Source organism: Protomyctophum bolini (assembly GCF_963924005.1).
Source record: "Protomyctophum bolini genome assembly, chromosome: 20".
Taxonomy (NCBI): domain Eukaryota; kingdom Metazoa; phylum Chordata; class Actinopteri; order Myctophiformes; family Myctophidae; genus Protomyctophum; species Protomyctophum bolini.
Window position 1 is genome coordinate 24,199,824 of NC_137881.1, and position 8,040 is coordinate 24,207,863.

Sequence of the window (8,040 nt, forward strand, 5' to 3'; positions counted from 1 at the left end):
TAGGTTCACACATCGCTATGACAACCCATTCAAACCTCTTCTGCTTCCTGGGGCGGCAGTGAATACATCTTATCACGCCATGCCAACAGTCCATTCTTTTAAAACTTTTTCTTCAGCTTTAATACATTTTCTACTGTATATACATTCCGGGTTTCTGCAGGAACTGCTTTTCCCGTTGTTTTATTGCATTTATGGCTTGGCCCCGTCTTATCGCAGCTTGCAGCAAGATATTTGGTTGTCTTTTGTGATTTGTCAGGGGCAACAGTTAAAAAGCTGGAGTAAGACTGTCTGGCACGTGTAAAATATCGCCATCAGTGTATGAATGTGTGTGTGTGTGTGTGTGTGTGTGTGTGTGTGTGTGTGTGTGTGTGTGTGTGTGTGTGTGTGTGTGTGTGTGTGTGTGTGTGTGTGTGTGTGTGTGTGTGTGAATGGGTGAATGTAATGCACAATCTATGTAAAGTGCCTTGAATAAGGCACTATGTAAATGCACCATTTACCTCTTTCTGATACAGAGACACCACGCTACTGTACCTCTATCTGACACAGAGACACCGAGGAGTCTGACCAAGAATAAGGCCTGAAGCCAAACCCTGCATAGAGCGGCTCGGTGAATCTGGACCGGTAGGTGTACAGGTGTGTCCGCACGTCAGCAGACACTCCGTAGAAGGACAGAGTGCCTGCGGGCCAGTCCAGATACACCCCTACCCTGTTGGAGGAAGGACGGACGAGGTCCTGCTGAGTCCAGAGGATAGTCGGCTCTCCGTTGTGACAGACCTTCAGGCTGTCGGGTACTTTGCACGTGCTGCCTTGGGGCACCTCGTAACAGTCCAGACTCCAGGACTTGTCGTAATGCCCGAACAGGCTGTCGTCGCCCCGTCCCCTCCTGTTGATTCCGCCGTATGTCACCGCTATCGAAATGGAGCCGCTCCAATCGACCTCCCAGTAACAGCGTCCGGTCAGACCCTCTGTGCACAGAACCTGCTTGCAGATCTCAAACCTGTTTGGGTGATCGGGATACGACTGGTTCCTTTCCACACGCGTCACAGTTCTGTTGTTCTCAGACAGAGAGAGGTTTCTGTTGACTGTATTTGGGTCCAGTGTGAGTTCAAAGAACCGAGTTGTCAGGTTGTTCACTAGTTGAACATTCTTGATCTTCTCCGGTTGCACCTTGTTCTCGGTGGTCTTCCTCTTGTTCATGTCGTCATTGTGCTCTGCGGGCATCAGTCGGAGCCTCTCCTGCTCCCATGTGCTCCTCTCGTCCTCCAGGCATTTAATCTTCTCTTCCACCTCCAGCACGTGGGTCTCCATCACCTTCGCCTGGTTCCTCGCGTCTTCGCTCTGCCGCTCTGCGTAGAGGAACCGTTCCACCAAAGCCTCCTTGTCTCTGATCACCTGGAGTCTCTCCTCCTCCCTCTTGACGGCCAAGGCTTCCATTTCTTGCCTCTCCTCCTGTTTCTCCCACTTCTCCCTCCTCAGCTCTTCCTGGAGGGAGGCGATCAGTGTGTTTGTCTCGTCCAGCCTCTCTTTCCTGAGGGTCGCAATCACCTGGCGGTTCCTTTTCTCCTCCGCTTCCAGTTCCTCCAGCCTCTTTTCCATTCCCAGGAGCTTGACGTCTCGGGTCTTCCTCTCTTCCTCCATGTCTTTGACCTTCTCTTCCTGCGAGAGGAGCCTCTCGATCACTTTGTCTTTGGTCTCCTCCCAGTCATTCTTCTCCTTGGCGAAGACCTGGTTAATGTCCTCCATTGCCTTCAGGAGGCTTTTCTGTCTTATCTCTCTGTTCTGCATGTAACAGTAACCGACCATGACAGCAGATGCCACCGAGGCGACACCAACGCCATACTCTTTCACATTAAACAGCATTACTTTGAATAAAACGTCCTTGATTTGGATAACGGTGCGAATGGTTCGATACAGCTCTGACGGCATGTCATGTCATTATGTCGTTCAACTCTCCCAATAGGCTGACATGTTTAGACAGATGTTTATTTTACGACATTGTGGTTGATATGGTAATAGAGATCAAACATACTCTGCTATTTATCTCATGGAGTTGGAGATCGTTTTGTTCTTGTTCTCAGCGTCGCATCCGGGTGGTGGAGCGCATACGTTTGTCCAACGTATAGTCCGACATGCGTCAGTCTGACACACGTGCCGGTTACGACATATGATATGATATGATATGATATTGTCAGTTCACAATGAAATTTGTCTTGCGACACAGCAGTCAAGTATGCAGAACACATATACACACATTTGACATAACACAAAGAACAAGACAATTTACATAAAGACATGAAGACAAGAGCGATATCCACCGCTTAGATTATCCTGTGGCTACTACAACTTCTGATTAAGCCTCAAGGTCGAATGGTGGACAAAGGACCTCTTTAGTCTGACCTTATTGTATGCTGGTACACCATATCTCCTTCCTGAAGGTAGCAACCTATATTCTCCATACAACTCAACCGTGGTTTCCGCGTGAGGTTTGGGGAGATATGCACCCATGGGGGGCCACCAGGGGTCCAAATTGACAGGTCTGTAGCTCTCAGAGTTTGAGACCCTAACAAGAGCACAAGAAAGACTTAAAAAGTCTTTAAGTCTTTCTTGTGCTCTTGTTTTTAAATTCCTACTATTTGTCACATACATTGCTGTATATGCGAGATGTGTTGTCCGCATTTTACCCATCTCTTGGAGCGGAGTCGCAGCCGTGCCACGTTCAGGAATGATCTGTAGTTTGATCTAACCTCCCAATCCTACTATTGATGCTGAGTGCCAAGCAGGGAGGCAACGAGGCACTGGTTCCGGACACTGTAACCACAAGGCCACTGAGCTGGTCGATGATTGTACTTATTGAGGGTGTAATTTTGTTCTGCACCGGAGTCACCTTTTCACATTGTCCTGTTAGCTCCACCAGGAGGCAGAATTTTGAAAAACACATTTTTGAGGTGCGCTAGGCTAATGACCTAATTTCCGGAAATTAGGTCATTAGTGTATGGACTTTCCATGTTTGTTTAGAGCCTAATTCAAAATAACTGGTCGCCAACCAAGTCTATGGACTTTAATGTTTGTTTAGGTTAGTTATGGTGGGTTTTTTGCCAGCCATGTCTATGGACTTCACTTAAGTAAAACGGTACTTTGTCCACCACTGGTGGAAACTTTGTATGTGTATTTCCAAAACCTTTACTTTAAAGGGAAACGGGAAAGGAATTACTTTACAATTTTTTCCATTTCCAATAGATCCAGCTAGTGTAGTTTCTATTTATAGAAAAGGGGGGTGAATTATGGAGGTGTCTACCCAACAGCAACGATATACAAGTTAATGTACATTTCAAAGTAATTTAATTCAATGGAGGTCGTTGGGAAAGTGGGGCGGCACCCTAGCGCGCTCTATTGACCAGACGCCACAGATATATTAGCTAATTTGGTAATGGGTAAAAAAAACATGTTACTGCAACAAACACTGACATTTGATGCATCTGTAGCACCCCCATAGGCTGACATGTGTTGTATAGAGGCTCCTTAATATGTAAAATAGGCCTGTAAAACTGGAAGCCAATTATAACCATGGTATGCAATATCTAGAGTCTGCATCATACATGCCCATCTCATTACTCCAGAGTCCAGAAGAAAATGCAAAACAGAGGAGGTAAATCTAATCAGGTGGAAATGTGTATGGTCTAAATATATACAAGGAGATGTGTCAGGATCTAAGGAAAAATTATCTTTTGATTTTATGGACCTACCGCCGCACAAGATAGGCCAACATGTAAAGCAGGCTAGTGAATCTCACCATGAGGCACATTTGAAAGAGCTTGGGCGGAGAGTCTTACTTAGGCCTACTGGCGCGGTCCACGAAAAGCTTGACGCTAATGCCGGTGCATCGTGTGAAAAAAGGGAGACAAACAGAGAGACACACAGGGATGCAAAAACATCATCTCTGTCCCCCAGTCTGTGTGACGGAGATTTAAAAAAATACATTTAACACTGATCTCATAAAGGCACACAATTAAGAATGAATATAACAATACCTGTATATCTCGCATGGTCACTATCACATGCAAAAATACAATAATATGAAAAGGAGAAAAAAAGAGAACTGGATAGTGAGAATATGTCATGTTCTTGTCATTGTAAGTAGAACATCTGTCAACAGTGTCGTCTTTGGAAGACAACACTGTTTGGACTGCCTTCCTGCTCCTCTACTTCAACCACTTATAGACGAGGAGTCCTCATACCCTCACCCAGCCCCCCTGTTTCCGTGGCCTATATACAATGTACAGTTTAAAAGTACTCTGGATGCATTTCGCAGACACTCCAGAGCGATTTACGGTAAGCAAGAACAACACGTGGTAATAGATCAAATGCATAAAAAATAGTCAATCAAGAATCATAAGTGAGCTAAGAACATCTGTCTAACAGTAGAATATCTGTACAATGAAACTATGGGTATACACTATGGAGTGCTATGTCTACATTGAGCCTCTGCATACGCCTGTAAGGTCATCAAGACTAGGGCAATTGCTACAAATAGCATGCAGTACATCAATACCATCACCGAGCCCCACTGGCTGCTTCTGGGGCCTCAATACCATCGTCTCGCTCCCAACAGGGCTCTCTCTTTGAGAAGCAACCGGCCACATGGGTGGCTGAACTTCAAGTCGGTTTTTCACTTCTTCCTCCATGTCCGTGTATAGAGTCAGGCTTGGCAGCTGCATCTGACCAGGTCATGAACCGTGCCCTCTCGAAACCCCCTCTTCATCTGCCGATCTACCGTCAGCCACAAGCTTCAGGCTCTCAGCAGCTGAAAGAAGTGAAGCTGACTTGGCCTCACACTTGGTCTGGGGGTCTGAGTTCAAATGGCCACCTAACTACTGTCAGATAGAACCTGTCTGTATGTGCTCATTTAATATGCTTTTGCAATCATCACATTTAAAGAAGGTTTCTCTCAGTATTTGTATTGTCTTCCGGAGATAAGAGAGACGGTATGCATGCTTTTGTGTGAGCGCGTGTGTGTGTGTGTGTGTGTGTGTGTGTGTGTCCACACATCCAGAGTACACATTACAGATGTTACTTTATGTCTTCTCTTGGACACAGAGCTACCGAGGAGTCATCCAACCAGCACCAGAACGCAGCATATATGGGTTCGGTGAATGTGGTCTGGAAGGTGTACATGTGTGTCCGTGTGTCAGGGGAGATGCTGTAGAAGGACAGAATGCCAGCGGACCAGTCCAGATGCACTCCCACTCTGTTGGAACCAGAGGGACAGATGGGAAGTTGAGTTTTCTTCCTGTCGTGACGGACAATGTACGTCGATCCCTGGAGACCATACGAAGACTTCGCAACGTCGTAACCTTCCAAACTCCAGGAGTTGGCATTGTGTCCAAGCAGACAGTCATCAACACTGATTCCCTTGCGTTTGATTCCACTGTATGCCACCGCTATGGACACCTGCTTTCTCCACTCTACCTCCCAGTAGCAGCATCTGGTCAGACTCTCTACACACAGGACCTGTGACCAGTAGTCAAATCTGTCTGGATGGTCAAGATACTCCTGCTTCTCTTTCACATGTGTCGCCATCGTGTTGTTGTTGGACAGAAAGAGGCGTTTGTTTGCAGTGTTGGGGTCCAGCGTGAGAGGACAGTAATGACTCAAGATGGCCTCCATCTGGTTGATGCTCAGGACCGGGCTTCCTGTCGCCGTTTGCCTCTCCATCTCGTGGAGCTGATGTCTCGACTCCTCCCACTTGACCTCCACGTCTTTCCTCTCTTTCTTGATGACTTCCATCTTCTCTTCCATCTGCACCACGTTGTCCACTGTTGCCTTCATTGCGTCCTTCATCTCTCTGATCTGTTCCACCGCCATTTTGATCTGCTCCGCCACGGCCTTCTCGTCCTTGAACTTCGATATCACATTGATCATCGGGGGCTTAGTGGTGATTGGGGTCCTGGATTTCGGGGTCCTAGGGGAGCTCGGGGGCCTAGGGGAGATCGGGGGCCTATCGGGCAACCTATTGCGTGATGGCGACCGTGACGGGATTGGAAACGGGGATAACCTATTGCGTGATGGCGACCGTGACGGGATTGGAAACGGGGATAACCTATTGCGTGACGGCGACCTTGCCGACCTTGGCAACGGGGACATCCAATTGCGCAACGGCGACCTTGGCGAGATTGGCAACGGGGACTCAATGCACGGTGGCGACGGGAAAGTTGGCACCTCCTCATATCCCACAACACTCTCGTCTTCCGACGTCTCCTCTTCGCTGGACTGGAGACATCGGACCATGTCATGGGCATGTTCTCTCTCCTCCTCCCACTTGTTCACATCCTCCTTCCGATCGTCTTTGATAACTGTGATCTGCTTCTCCCATTTCAACACGTCTAGCTCTCTTGCTTTAACCTCGTCTTTGAGGCCCTGGATCTGCTTCTCGGCTTCGATCATCTCCTGCTGCACGGCTTCCTCTTTCTTGACCAGCTTGTGCACGTTATCCATCGTCGACACCAACTTCTCTTCCAGCTCCTCTACTATGGGTGATTTCATGATTTGCCTCACCGCGTCAACATCGTCCTCTGTGTACATCGGTTCCCCCCGCGACATCGGCGTCTGGGGTCTATGCTGCGGTCTAAGCTGGTCTAACAAATCCCTGTGCTTCTGTTCAGCAATGAGCACCTGTTGCCACGCCTCCTCCCTTCTTTTAATCATTTCTTTCACGTTGACCATGGGTGTCATGTCCTCCGTTGTCGTTGTCTTGTCATTGTTCTGCCACGCAGCTATCATTTGGTGTCTCTTTTTCCTCTCCTCAGTCCGCTTCTCCTCCGTCCGCCTGTCCTTGACGTATTCCAGTACCTTCTCCTTTGTCAACTTCGTGTTGTCCGCGACACCATTGACCTCCGCTAACACGTTCACGTGCCTGTTGTTCTCTGCTGCCTTTGTCTTGTTTGTCTCATCGTTCTGCTCCGTGGAGATCTGTTGAAGTCTCTGCTCCCATGTTTTCTCTTTCTCCGCCTCCTCATCCTCCTCCTCCTCCTCATCCTCCTCGTCACTCTGCTCTTCCTCGAGTTTTACCCTAGAATACGGATTCTGGGAATTAATGTCTTGGAAGTTCTCTACAGGTTGTTGGACGTTGTGATTGTACCTCATGTTTTGAACATCGTCTTCTGATTCGACATTCTGATTGCACCTCTTGGTTTCTATGTTGTCATGTGGTGAGTAGACATTCGGATTGTACCTCTTGGGTTGAATGTTGTCTTCTGATTGGTAGGTTTTCGGATTGACATTTTGATAACATGGAAAGTCCATTTCGGGAATGGTTATGTCCGTTTCGATTATGGTTATGCTCTGGTCGTCGGTGGATAACTCCGTCATCGCCTCCCTTTGTCTAATCAGCTGTCTCACGTTGACCATCATTTTCATTTCCTCTTCCATTCTCAGCAGCCGGTCCTCCGGCGTCAGCTTGTGCACCACATTGTCTTGCACAGTGACAAATTGGAGTCTCCTGTCCCACCGGTGCCCCTCCTCCCTGCAGACCCCAGTGTCATCCGATGTCTTAATGGTGGAGCGCAGCTGTTCTTCCAGTGCCTCCCGGTCTCTGACCAGCTTTTTCACGTTCATCGCCATGTCCTCTTTTGTCCTCGGTTCGCGTCTGGACCGCATTTTCCTCGTTTGCTGGGCAGAGGGCGGGCGTTCCGCCAAAGGCTCCCAGGTGTGAGGCGAGGTTGAGGGCAGTGGCCAGGGATCCCGGGCCGGCGAGGGCAGCCGATCTAGATCGCGGGGGTGCTCGGCCGTGAGCAGGTGCTGCGCCAAGGCGAAAGCCTCCTCCTCTTCTCTGATAAGTTGGTTCAGTTGGTCCATTTCCACTTCCATTTGCATCACGTTGTGCTCCGTCGTCTTCATCTGTAAAATAATGTTTTCGATCTTGCCTTCCATATCCAGGACATGGTTCTCCGTGAACTCCATGTCGTGGTTCTGCTCTACGCACATCCGCTGGAAACTCTCCTCCATCATCTTTTTGTCCTCCTCCATGCGTCTCTCTGTCTCTGT